Consider the following 14,877-nt stretch of genomic DNA (forward strand, 5'->3'; position numbering starts at 1 on the left):
TCTCTCTCTCTCTCTCCCCACTGTGTCCGCACGGACAAGTACCATGTACGTAACTCAGAAGAGAGCTTGCTGTCAGGTGGATTTCAAGTGGAAGAAAGGGAATTTGTGAGCAGATGATAGCAAGGTAGAGAAGAAGGATAGCCACATGTTTAATTATGGCTTTTGTGGAGCATTTTCATTCACCGCAGCTCAGTCTACAGCAGGACTGTGATAACAGCTGCTCTAGAGTGATGTCAAAGTTGTATCAATTCCGACCTGAGTGTCCAGACTCAGGTCGCATTTAAAAACATCCGATCTGTTTCTATGTGACTTGGCCTGTTCACACTGTTATAAAGATAAGATCTGAGTGACATATGGGCAAATAAATCGGATTTGGGTCACTTTGGCCAGCAGTCTGAACTTAGCCAAGGACTCGCTCATCAGAACATAGCAAACACTGCTACTGCTCATTCACAGCCATCATTGCACATGTTTTTATAAACTGTTTTGTTTTTGTTATCTTTACACACTATGTGTGCTAGGCTAGGAGCTATGGCTAAAAGAGCTGTAATTTAGTGGCGCATGGTAAATTAATGCGCACTTGTCCACGATTAAGCATGTGCTCTAAGGGCACTCTACTAAGCACTTTGCATCCAGTGTTTAATAGCACTATCTTTGTTAGTGACCCAAATCAGTGCACTTGCTCATGACCATCTGAGTTTAGAGGCCTGCAGCAAGGCCTTCAATTGCCTTTCACTGAATTGCACCCATTGAAAGCAGTCACAGTACTTTTTATTCCATCTCAGCCTCTCAGAGTTATTACTCCAATGAATGCATATAAAAGATTATTTAACCCCCCACACACACACACATTTTGAGATGTTCCACAAAAAAAGCATGTCATCATGACACATGAATAATCGAGTCTCAGCATAGCTGATTATCCCGGAATACAAACAAGGGCACGTGTATTTAATCTTTCCCTTTAACCCTGTCTCTGCTGAGCCCCCTTCCCGCTTCACACACTTCAAACTCTGTTTGAGCAAGCACACGCTGGTATTACGCCTAAAACCTATGATATTCTCTGAGAGAGATTACAATGTCATTGTTATTCTAATGATTTTTGTTTCCCCTCCCACAGCCACCACCTCCTCCAAAGACACAGGCGTTCACACATTCACTCTCATGCTCTTGTACAAGCTCAGGCATGCACATATCCACACCCACAATCAAAGGCATGCACATATGTAGACAGAGGAACACAGACACACATCCAGCACAGACGTACATAAATTACACCATCTTTTTTTCTCAATCCTTGTTTATGCTGACACAACTAACAGCCCGCATGTACTTTTCCTATTAAATTGGAGGTTGAATCCTGAGGAATGATCTTCTCAGGCAATCCCTCTACCGTAGCTACATGGTGTACGCCTCATCATTGCTGTCTGTCATCCTGTGAAAGCAGTTTTCTATTAGGCAGCATTTCCATAAATCTAAATTGTAAAGGGCCTCAGCAAAAGAAGAACGAATCCTCGGCGGGTGAAGAAAACAAACAGAGCCGGATGTCACTGGAGGCCACAGGATCAGATATCTCACCTCAGCTCACACACAGACTGGTACTAAATCAGGATCTTTGATTGATATTATACACATTTTATCAAATCGTAGGGCCTTAACTATTCCTGAAGCATGGTTCTGATGCTGCATGATACTGTCACTGTGAGAGTCAATATAGTGCTATAAAGAAAGCCATATGTGGAGGAATGCAGCTGTACAACATGAAAGGTAAAGTACCTGTGGTGTGGTGTGTTTCAGTGATTGGTGAATTTGAAAATGAATCATGTCCATTTGAATTATATACTCAAGATCATGAACACCTGTACAATCTGAATCTCCTGCAATCCATAGGAATTTTAAATTCTGAACTAAACTTCAAAATTGCACTTGCATGATACATTACATTTCTCATATCTTAGGATGCTTCTTTCTGGCTATATCGTATGGGATATTTAACAGTTGTTGAAGCGGACAAATGGACTTGGCAAAATTAAGAACTTGGCTGGTGCACCAGGTAGCAGGTGCAAAGGACAGCCAAAGGGGCATTGGTCTGAATGAGCAGGCATTTGCCCGTCCTGAGTGGAGTAGACTGGAATGAAATGAATGAATGGCTCAGTTCGTCTGGCCTTGCTGCAATCAGATTACATAAAGTAGGTCATTAATGTGCTGCAGAGTTGAACAGAGAGGAGAGGACTAGCCATGGTGAGGACAGCCGAGCCAAGAAGATACAGGTGACATTAACCCAAACAAGCGCAGGCCACAGCACAACCTGTGTGTGCATGTTTTTGTGTGTCTGTACTGGCATCATCATGTGTCTATGTGCACTGGTTTGTGTTGATGTATTTGTTTTCTTTATCAACAGACTCTCCCTGCAGAGGTGTTATCTGCCTGAAGCTGCACTCTGTTAAACAAAGCATGGACTCTGACCTTTGGTGTGCAGTTGCCCAATCATAATGAGGCACCAATGGACTGAACCTTCTGTCAAATAATCATGCCAAATCCGCAGTTAAGCACCACCAAACTGCTCTGCAAGTGAGCTGAAATGTGTGAGATTAAGCACTCGTTCCATGGAGTGTGAGTGAAACATTGCAGGTTCACAGAGGCAGCCTAATTGAGACAATCACATGAAAAAAAATGGCTTCCATTTCAGTAGCCACACACTGTATTGTATATCCCCACGCATTCACTCACTCCCCCACCCTCTGCTTCATCATTTGTCTCATTGGGATCAAAGTCGTGCTGGAGCACGGCTTAGTGGCCAAGACTACTACTGCTGGAGGGATTGAGAGAAGGGAGAAGGATAGGGAGGGAAGAGGAAAAGGGGAAGGCGAGCGATAAAAAACAGCAAAAGAGAAATTGAGATAAGGGGACAGAAACAGTGAATGATGGCCTGTGAAAGTGAGCGAGAAGGGCAAAACAAAACAGAGAGAGAGATACAAAGATGAAAGAAAGACAGGGAGAGAGGGCAGACAGGGGAAAGAGGAATGAGCCATGCAGCCATTACTCCAGCTGGGTAACAAGCCGTTGCAGCCACAGCGGCAGCCACAACTCCAGAAGCTGGCATGGTAGGTCCACTATTATCTGGAGCAAATTTACATAGCCTGGCTGGCACACTCGGGAAGGGTGGCGCAGGCAAAGTGTGAGAGGAATGAGGAGAAGCAGAGACATGTAGAGAAAAGGAGGTGAAAAAAATCTACATAGTGCTATTATTTTGGTCTAAATGTATACTATATGTACTCATTACACAATGAGACCTGTTATTTCACTCAGTAGACAGCAGCCAAAATCCAGGATAGTTACGTAAGAGTTCCAGGGGGGAGGAGAAAATTATGGGAATGCTGTCAGTCAAACTAATCCCCTCAATTTCTCCTGCTACTGTTTCATCTAAAGACTGAATGGTATAGGCTGCTCTAGCTCTGTTATCACGCTGGCTGAGAGGATGAGGCTACATTGGGTTGGTTAACACTCAGGCACTGAATAACGCAGCAGGAAACACACTCTTCTACTGAGCTCCTCCATGAAAAACATGGTAATAGATCACTGTGAATTGCTACATGGTTTAAAGAGGATTGGCTAGACAGGTGAAGTAGCAAATGTTGTGTTGTTTTGATTATCATGAGTGACAATAGGAATTATGAAGTCATACAGACATGTAACCCGTGAACACTCTCTGGGCTAAAGCTCTGTCCATACTAAAATCAATCATCTGTCAATGCAATTAACTTGAAAGTGCAGCATGTGTGATGTGTGATCTCAACTCCACCCCCACCACTCTGAATTCTGGGACAGTTAGTTGGCAGCATGCATGGCACTGGCACGGAAAGTAAAAACTACACACTAGGCAAAGATAAATAAAACACCCTTTGCTACTTCACGCAGAGTTGAGAGTTAAAGCCCAGTTTTCAGTCTATTGATAAAGCAGGAGACAGTCATTTGTTAATCTCAGCTGTCATGTGACTGTCTGATGATGTCTACAGCTGCAGTTAGTGTGTGTGTTTGTACATATGTTGCTGTCTCTCTGTCTTTGTCAGTGTGGCAACGTTTTAATTATTTTAATAATTCCTCACCCAGTTTTCTCTGGGACTCTCTCTACTCGGTTAATGATGTTTACAGCTAGCCACGCTCCTTCACTGACATTTTGACAAACACAGCAAGACTGTATAAACAAACACTCAACTTCCAGCCATGAAAGGTATCCTGCTGTCACCTAGGAGGCTTGGAAATATGGCTGTCACCAGGTCCATGACTTGCTCTTCCAGTGCAAGCCCTAGTTCAGGTTGTAGTCCACTAACAATCCTAGTCTGCTCAGGGTCAGCAGTAGCACCAGACATACACACTTGGCTAGCTTATCTCATACTCATGACTGTGACTTATTGCAATGGAAGCACTTGTGAGGAGTTAAACTCCCTAACCCCAATAACCCGCTCTTCTTCCCTCCAGACTGAGTGTAAGAGTGTAAACACCATGCCTGGTCCTCATTGTGTCGCTTGCGCTGTCTTCTCACCAAACTTGATAAAGAGTCAAAGAAGGCCAAACATTAGAGTTTGACCAAAACCACATGGCCTCTGTGAAATAATGGGATAGATAAGGCTTCATGTGAAAAAGTGAAGAAAGAACTGACTGTGTAGGATGTGTCTGTGCACAGCAGCAATGGTAACAACACCTGAGGGCTGTACATTATATGTTTGTACTATATGATGATGATGATGTATGAAATATATATGAAAAACATTTCACGCATCATCTGATAAATGATCTTGACAAGTTTACAGTAAAGTAAGACAGTAAACTTAAGTTAATGTATTGGTGGCATTGTTTGTTATGTAAACTTTTACATGAGGAAGGAAGCCTTCACTCATTGTGTTCAAGACCTGCTGTGACCCCAAGCAGAGTGATGCCTGCCTCTCAAATATACTGTCTGAGGAGCTTTACGGCCTATTTTCAGGCCCTTTCTGCTCAGGCACATATAACAGATGCATTATCACACGGTTACAAAGGGTTCAGCCTCTCTCCTGCTCTCTCAGTCTGTTTCTCTTGCTACCTCTGCCTGGTAGAGGCCCCTCTAATTTCATCAGAGGTGATAAAACACCACAAAATCAAGTCTGCGGCTAGTTACTTAACCCAATCTCCCTTTGAATGAGAGGCAATAACAGCATGTGGTGAGGAAATTGGGTGCTTACTCACACAGAAGGATACATGCCTAGCAAGCAGAGTGTACTGTTTTCTGTGAAGACTGCCCACCACACAGAGAACAATAGTACTCATCTCTCTCTGTGTATACAGCAGACTTTATAGTTATTTTAACAGGCAGCAAAAGGTTGAATAGAACCCATATGTACCACAGTTGTAGACAAATGTAAGCAGCCAACAATGTAATAATTAAATAGCAAATCTTCACGTTAACAATGAAAATTTTAAAATAATTCAGTAGGCTTATTGACCAGAATTTAATGTAATTGATACATGTTCATAAGTAATAGGACAAGATAGGGTTTTGTGATTATTAGAACTATTATATATATACTGGTTTGGAATCCTGAAAAAATAAAAGAAATGGTTTAAGTGTAACACATAGGGCCAAAGTTACAAAACTGCTGTCACAGACCACAGCTAAGCAAAAGACTTACAGCACATTTGTATGCAAGTCCAACTAAGACTTGCAATGAATATGAATAATAAAACAGAGAGCGCTGCAGTAAGCTCTGGCTCAGCCTTACGCATGCTGGGTGTATAAAAATCCACCTGATCGCCCTCTGGAGTGCGGCAGCCACTGCCAGGCCATGCCAGGAGAGGACAGAATAGGATGGGACAGAGCTCAGAGAGCAAGCTGGCAGACTGACTGAGTGACTTGCTGGATCAGTATGGAAGCGCACACGCATGCCTTCCGGCCTGTTCTGTGTGAACCCCGTACAGGATGCAGCGCTGGCTGGGATATGGTGGAAAATCAGCACTGGCTGGTTTCCTGTGAGCCAGTGTCCTAAGAGTCGAGCAGGCATATTACCACAGCAACCACTTTTCTATCAATATTATAAACTTATAAATGTTTTAAACTTTGGCAAACATATCAGATGTTTATTTAATTACACAAATACTGAACTATTGAAATATGATACTTCACAAGTACAAAATAATTTGACAAGGATGCTCTAAAATGGCCAACATTTTTTTCTCTCAGGGAATGTTTTTGAAACTCAGCAAAAATACTAAGGCTAATGTTCACAACAGTGACATATAGCATGTGCACTGGAGTACAGGCATGCACAAAGTACTGTGAAGCACATTTTTTACATATGTGGCACAACTGCACCACACACGCTTATAATAGAATGGGTGAGCAGTGAGAAAGTGGAGGGAAGGAATGTCCTGGTGACCTAGAAGGTCCATGAGGAAAAATAGTGTGTTGGCAGAGTAATAGCAATGTATGGTATTATTCACAATAGCTTTGAAGGTTGAGTATTGTACTGTATAATACACAAGAGATCGAGGCAGCATTTGTATGAGCATTATCGTCCACCTCTGTGATGATGCACAAAGAACGAAGGATCAGAAGGGGAAGAGGTCCAATACTCATTATGTTCAAAGTCACAGGGACAGGACGGAAAAGAGAAATGACCCTATTGACTCCTTGGGATTATATTTTGTGGCCTTAAACATCCAGGCAATACAGAAAAACCTTAGACACCACAAAATATTACTTGCCTAGTGTGCTCTTTTCTGCCCTTTTTTGAGGAATCAAGAAAAGTCAAGCATCCTGGAATGAGATAGAGGTGACCGAAGAAACCATGGCGACTACGTACGATGCTTATACTGTACAAGATTCCTGGCTGTCAGAGACGCTCTGAATCTGTCAGAGCTGTATGAAGAGCCGCTATAGCCCGTCCACTACATAAGTGAACCTGGGAATAAGTGCTTCACACTCATTTTCACAGGCCAGAGGCTCCTGAATCTGTCCCCTGCTTTGCTGTAGATATAACCCAGAGATAGTCAGGCCATCCATATTCTTCAGACAGACACTGGAGAGCATCTTTTATATGTGACCACTGAGCCTCATACAACTGTCCGTCAGTATTCTTCTTCTCTCTACTACATCTTGATAAAGGCACCCAGTGGAGAGGCTTGGATCTCTGGAAAGCATATCATTGATGTAATCACACACACTTGCATGCGCATAAGTAGGTCTTGAGGGGGGAAAAACATTGACATTCATAGCAGGACTTGTCTAAATCCAGCTCTCTGTGAAATGGACTGTAGTTCTTACAATGCTTTGACTGCACATCATGTAAAATGTTGGGCAAGAGAAATACTGTACATATATAAAGGGCTTAAGTGTAACAGCTCTCAAGTGGAGTATCCTGCATTGCCTTAGTCACCAGATCCCATTTACAAGCACAGCCTCTCTCTGAAAGCAGCAGTTGCTTTCTGAGCATTAAGTTTGATCAAAGACTAATCTCTGCTAGTAAGATGATTAAAATTAGCATCTGTTTTATTGTTAAGGAAGTGAGGCAGGCTGGGACCATATCACACAGTGCAAAAGAGACAGAGACAAAAAGACAGACAGCCAAAGAGAGAGAGGCGAGAGAAAGAGCAATAAAGAGGGGAGCGAGGGAAAGAGCAATATCAAGAGAAAAAAAGACAGCAAATAAAGAACATGAACAGACAGGGCAATAGTAACTGAAAATAAATCAAAGAAAAAGCATTCCCATGCTTGGTCAGTATGACCAATGCCAAACCCAGGCGATCTGAATTCCTCAGTGGCGGCTTTTACCTCGCATTAACTTTTTCCTTAGACCGCACACATAGATGATGAAGCTGAGGGAGAGACTCTGTGGCTTGACTGCTTTAAAAGCGATCATACTGGGCCACGGGTTTAGTGAAGCAGTAAAATGAGGCTTCGGCAAGCGAGCCAGCCCCTCTCCATCCAATTGAGAGATGTAACTGAAACCTCTCGATGATAAGTATGCTGTGGCAGAGGATATGATGAAATTGATGCCCACGTTACAGTCAGCATAAACACAGCAGTGGGAAGCCTGGGCATTTCCTTCTGTCACCACATTCTGTCATTTCTTACTCGGGGGAGATGGGGACAAAACACTGGGGTAGGGTACATGGCAGTCAACCCTTTGAGCGAAACAAAACAGCCCTGCTGCTGCTGCTACCCATAAACTGCATCAGCGGTAGGCCAAACATATAATCATACTCACTGAAAAAACCTGCAATAACAGGAAAGAGAAAAACGATAAAATCGACTATTTGCTACCCTCGAGAAAATGTAACATAGGGGGGGGGGAAAAGCTCCATTCAGCATTTCATCAGTAACATAAATAGGAGCATCTGGGGCAGACAAACATGCTGAGGTGGGCTAATTAGGAAACTTGGTGGTTGGTTCACTGCTGTTTCAGTCAGACTGGGACCGACTAGGAGTCAATGAGCGAGTTTTCCCATTAGTCTGGAGTATTACACTTCCACAAAAACCTACATCATCTATAAGCCTATACTGCATATCCTGTGAGCTCGCTGAAACAGGGCCAGTTTTTCAGCTATTCCCAAGCTCTCTGTTTTCTTTAATCCTGGGCAAATGGTGTCACTTAGTTATACCTCTGCCTGGCACACAGTGCCCTTGACTTCTACGAAAACAGTTTCGCCTTCCTGTTCCGTCCCTCCCTTCCAACTTCCTCTCCTCTTCCTGTCTGACTCAGTGTCCTGAGTAAAAAAACCCAGACCTCCCCTGTTTCTTCCTCTGTTTTGGACAAGAGGCTGGGAATGCTGGATTTCAGTGCATTCTTACAGCCTGCCCTTTTGCTGCTTCTAAGAGTGACCCCTGACCTTGATCAGTCATAAGGTCGATGCGTGGGCCTGCAGAAGCAATATGCCAGTTTGTCTTTTGCAGGCGTTCACTGTGGCTTTTAAAAAAATGGTCATATGCATCCAATATGTAAAGTCATCATCTGAATCAGAAAATCAGTCACTGATCTACACATACCACCTCAATAAAATTATCAATATCAGTATCTTCCTCAAGTACAGAGTAATCTGGTGGATTACACCCCTCAGTGTTTCTCAGTGTTTCAGTTAAATTAAGTTATACATCTAAGCTAGTGCACAGCATCATTATCGTGGAGCTAATTCCTCTCAATTTCCCTTAAGTTAAAGACTTTCACTAACTGAAATGTAACTGAAATGAAATGTAACTGAAATGTTACCAGCAGCTTAGATATTGCATTATGTTAGAAACAGGTCATTTTTGTAGCTCTGGTGCTGTTATAAAATAACTTCTCTAACATAATGTAACAGTACAATGTAAAACAGTAAAATGAGTTTTACAGTACAGTAAAATGAGTTTTAGTCTGCTTTCTTAGCTTTCCTTTTTCTGGCTGGTTGCGTCAAAGAGTAGTGTACAAAGAGAGATGGGGTTTACCTTGACACAAAGCTACTGTACATGTTTAGCGCCTCAGGGAGCCAGGCAGGCAGACACATGGCAATTCAGCATTTCAGACCTTAAGCCATTGAAGCCACTAATGCTTTGTATGACACAACTCACTAACACTGTAGTCTTGGCAAAATAAACAAAGACAAGGTGTCCTTTATCAGGCTTTTCAATGTCTACACACAAGTAATCCATGGAGGATATACATTGCAGTAAGAATAAGTGTGCACTCAAATAAGTAAGAATGTGCTTATGTGTCTGTATATCTGCTCTCCAGTGTCGTGCATTTGGGCTCTCTCCTGCTTTGCCCTCACCAAACACTGACATTATGTGTACTTTGGACCTTTTCAACAGTGACAACAGTGCATAGCCCAGCAGCCCCTCCCTGTTTCAAAATCAGATTTTCTAATTTTCTGTTTTGTCTGAGGATGCACGGCAGAATGCAGGCTAAGGTCCCAAAACACAGGTGAATGTGAAAATGTGCTGACATTTCCCGGCATCTAAGCCACATGCCAGTCCCCTCTGGCATCCCTCCAGCCAGCTCACTCTCACTGCTTCTCACTTCCACCCCCCCTTCCAAAATAAACAGGAGAGAATGAAGAGAGGAAGCAGAAGAAAGGGATGAGGTTGGACGTGGAGGGGATGATACTGTGTCTGCGGCTTTAAAAAAAAAACTCAAAAAGAAAAGACTAAAATGAATGCTTAATTGTGCTCATCAAACACTCTTCTTAAGCGATATGTTAAAATTGTTTGTGAATAAAAACATCTATTAAGGAAGTTGAAACCCTGCAAAAGCAAATTATTTATATTTAACAACATTTTGTTAACAAAAATAATGCCTGAAACATTGTGTATGCTTTGTAATAAAATGCAAATTCACCTCACCTATTCACCCCTGTCAGGTTGAACATGTTTTTTTCTGTGAAGTGTGGGGGAGGTCTTGCAGCAACAGAAGCAATGAGGCTTGTGCAAAGTACTTAACAGTAAACATTGTACCTACATGCTCAGAGATGCCTTCTGCAATGAGAAAAAATCTTCTTAATTCCCAGCTTTACTCTTGTTCTCTGGGCGAGATGAATGAGGAAATAAAGGTGTGTCTGGTAAAATCAGGGCTGTAGCAGCAATGACGTGCAAAATATCCTTTGAATGTACCTTCTGTGTGGATCAGCTGGTTAACAGCATTAGCTCCCACAGTGTAAATCCCTAACTGTTGCAGATTAAGACAAGAAAGGATGCTCAATCGTTGCTTTCAAGTACAAGCCTGCCCAGTCCCCTGCCTTTCCCACTCTCTCCATTCACTTCCCTCCCTTCTTCTACTTTCTGCCTCCCTTAAGAAGGCAAATATTTCAGAGCAGTCATATTTAATCAACATCTTCACGGACAACACAAGGATTTCAAGCCCTCTGCTGCAAAAGGCTTGGCTGTCACAATCTGAATAATTGTCTTCGATACCCTGATTCATTCTCTTTAACGACAATAGAAAAGACAGTGCTTGTGACCTACATTGCAGCTGATGTGTGAAGATGTAGTGTTTTTTGATTATGTGTTTTGCATGGCGTGATATCACATTGTGTCACTTACTCTTTGTTTAAGATTTTTCTGTCCATCTAATGCAGGTTACATGAAGACGCTGCTGTCATGTTTCATATTTCATTGGTTATGACAGAGGCAGAATAATGTGTCTGTCTGGGCGAGATCCCGCTGTTCCACTGAGTAAATGCAGTGTTTCCCTTTGATAGCAAGGTAGATAGAAGTAAGAGTAGTGAAACAACAACATCAAACTTCCCCTCTGATAGATTCATGTTGATAATGTTTGGCTGGCAGGAACAAATACCAGTCATTCGGCAAGCGTACCGTTACTGTAGCTCAATTTAGTTTGTACAGCATGGTTCACAATGGCCATTTTGTTGATATCATTTGATAAGACAGGCTCCCAGAAATGCATCGAGGGGAAAACAGGATTTATTGTTCCCACACATTGCCCAAAGCCCTATGCTTATGGTGTACAAAGCGATAATCTTTAAGGTCGGGCCAAGGTCAAAATTAACAACAAAAGCAATTACATTCATACAGTGTTTTTAACGTTTTTTCCCGGAGCATACCAGGAGAGCAACTACACATCCTCGCAGACTTTGTGTGGGCTCTATGACAAGCTGTCTCCCTATTTAAGTACCTTTCATCCCTTTTCTCCCACTGGCTTCATTGTTTGTATCAGAGTAATATATTCATGCATAAACCTAACTGTTATCCAAGGGGAGAATTTATTTCTCCTGGCCTGGACACAATAAATCACCTTGGGCCAAAGTAAAGAGTCTGGAGTTGCAGGACTGGCGGCAGTAGCCGACCAAACTTTTTTCATGATACATCTAAGATCCTTCCTTCCTAGAACCATCACAACCTGACCAAGCATTCAAGTGTAAGAAATATGGACCTTGCAGTTTCGCAAGCAGCAGCTGACTCATCCAGTGTAATTGTTTGCCTTTATGCTTTTATCAATATTGCAGAGACATAACACGCCACAGTGAGCCACATTCTATGTTTTGAAGTTGTGGGAGTTTCGAAGTCTTTCATCATCAATTTAGCACAATTTACTTTGGTCTACAACAGTGGAAAAAGTTTATCAAGAGGATGTGTGTATGCGAGAGAAGGAACAAGATAGAAGAAGAAGGGGGAGGACTTTTCCAGACAGGGTTTTTCTGTTTGTTATCTCACTCTGGAATGAAATTGAAGGCCATGTTTCCCCTTTTCTTTTCTTTTCTTCTCTTCTCCTCTCTGTTAAGGGCTGAGGATGAGTAAAGGCTACTGCCTCACACTGAGAAGAGCTATCCAGGCAGATAAGGCCGTGCCTCATTGCAAAATAGTAACAATGAAGAGAGCATAGGTGCAGGTATCTACATGTCACTGAGCCTTGGGGCAAAACAAGGGAATTGGAGTGCTGTGTTAGCTACAACCCCATAGGAAGAAAATTCAATACAATAAGTTAATGTAAACAGAGTGAGCTGGTGGATTTTACAATTCTTGGGCAAATACTAGCATGAGTCAATCTTGTAAGAAAATTACACGCTGCTTTGAAATGGCTGACAGAGCTAATGGCCATAATAGGCCCCTTTGAGTTGAAAGTGGTCCTAGTTGTAATTGGACAGCAGTGTATATAGTAGAAGGACAAAGCTGCCATTGGCCGGGCTCCCCTATGGCACATGAGCAGACTAGACAAGCAATGTCTGCGCCCCTTTTCCTGCAGTAACCATGGTGACAGTGCCAGGCAGGGGCATCCTCATCACCAGGGGGCAGTGTGGGCAGCGCAGCATGGTTGCCCTTACTGCCTACCCTGGTGCCTCATCTTTCACACACACAACCACAAACGACACATGTGCCATGCAGTCAAACAAAAATAAATTAAAATGGACACAAACACAAGCAGCCAAGCACAAAATTACTCACGCACACACACACACAGTCATCTGCTCTTGACAGCTGCCCCTTGGCGTCTAACACAAGACGCCCCCTCCCACTCCGTCTCTCTCCTACTCCTTTTTGTTGCTCACTTATTGTCAAGTTTCTACCAAACAAAAACGCACATCCTCCCATGACACCAGCTAATTGATTATTGATGGTGCCAGGGTAAACTGACTTATATTCAAAGGGATGTGAAAAAAGAAAATGGTTGGGGCAATGCATTCAGTTCCTTTCATGAAAATGAAGTAAGTCAAGGCATTTGTATGTAAAGCTGAGCTCCCTTCCCCTCCCTTTTTGTTGTTGTTGTTTTCATAATCAGCTCAGGTTGCATTAGGAAGCCTTGGGAGCAGTTTGAGGGCTAAGACAACTGAGGGCAAGCAATGTAGGTTGTGTCCTGGAAACACGCTACCAGCTAACAGTGTTTGGGAAAGAAATCACAACAGCCCTCATGGCTTGCTGGGGTGACAGTCTGACTTCCAACCGGTGTGAAGATCAGTGACAAACAAACAGCCAGACTTGTTATTCTTCAGGTCTCTCTGCCAGGATTGCTGCCCTTATCGCTGGCATCAGGTAATTTTGTTACACGTGGTAAAATATAAGATGGCTTGTGACAGCAGAGATCAGATAAAGAGTGAGAGCGCCTGGGCAAGGGAATGTGGAGATGGGGCTGAATGCCTAAACAGGCTGTTGTGTGAGGGGGAGAGACTGATGATTGTGGCAGGCAGATTGAGGCACTAAAGAATGGCAGAGGCAAGGGATCCTGTCCCATGGAAATGTGTCATGAAGGCAGTTCCATTAACATCTTAATAAAGGCTTCCCAGGCCCTGGAGAGCCCTCGTGAGCAGACTGCCTTCTCCACTCACATAGGGGCCCAAAGCCGCTCTCGCAGCATGTCAACGAGAGAACATTTAAGTTCTGCCAGTATTGCATTGTGAGGGTGTTAGGCTTCCCAAAGGAGTAGCCTAAATGCCTACCCACAAACATGCTCCACTAAATTCCTTTATTCCGTTTTCCCTCTACTTTCATTTACTGTCCATTTCTCCATCTGTTGGATTCAGCGGTCCTACAAAAGGCTTTGTTTCAGCAAGCTGGCAAGCCTTTGGGACAGCAGAGTGCACACTGGGGTTCATTGCTAACTTGCTGCCATCAATAGAGAGAGCAGGATCTGGACTGGCTACGGTTGCGCCTGGCAGAGGGACGACTGTTAACCGTTCCCCGACGGTCCTCTGAAGAGACTGGCTGGAGCCTGTCTGGGAGTTGCGGACACACACAGCCTTCTTCTTGCAAAAAACAGCTAGAATCCTGACAGAGACAGGGGAACCGAACTGTCTCAACAAAATCCAAGCACAGTGAACACACAGTGAGCAGAAAAGGTGGCCTTTTTCTTTCAAGTACTCGTATGTTTAAAAAGTGTCCCTGTGTGTCAGGAATTGAAATGCAAAGGAGTGGCATTGATTTTTGCTCTCTGTGCTATGTGTTGTTCATGCTGGGAAAGCTGCTACTTAACAATGTAGTGGCCTGTAGTCATCAATTTAAAATGGTTTCAACGATTCAGTAAGTCACTGAAGGCTACGTGCACAACTACTCAAGATGATGAAAATGGCTACAGCAGCATGACTAGACCGTTAAATGGAGTCCTCTAGTGTTTTCTAACATCTGCTATTGTATGGAAATTATCAAAGAGTAATGCGATATCTTAAGATCTGACATCTACTGTGTATGTTTATAATATATTATAAACATATACTATAGATATACTTAATATTTCAGTGCTGTTCATACTGTTATGTTATAATATTGTATATACTGTATATTTCATATCCACCTACCTCAAGTATATAACACCTGCATATAAGACTTCATCTGCATCTTTTACACTTAGCTCCATCACACTATTGTCTCGATTTGTGTGTACATGTATGCATGTATGTGTATATTACATACCTCCGACATGTACA

At 42.9% G+C, this 14,877-nt stretch overlaps 1 protein-coding gene across 3 annotated transcripts in view; it reads right to left on the reverse strand.

Annotated features, from left to right (window-relative positions):
* Window positions 1-14,877, reverse strand: part of plxna2 (plexin A2) — a 192,599-nt gene that overhangs the window by 159,264 nt on the left and 18,458 nt on the right. The window lies entirely within an intron of this gene.

The sequence above is a fragment of the Micropterus dolomieu genome, linkage group LG08 (genome assembly GCF_021292245.1).
Source record: "Micropterus dolomieu isolate WLL.071019.BEF.003 ecotype Adirondacks linkage group LG08, ASM2129224v1, whole genome shotgun sequence".
In the NCBI taxonomy this organism is placed as follows: Eukaryota; Metazoa; Chordata; class Actinopteri; order Centrarchiformes; family Centrarchidae; genus Micropterus; species Micropterus dolomieu.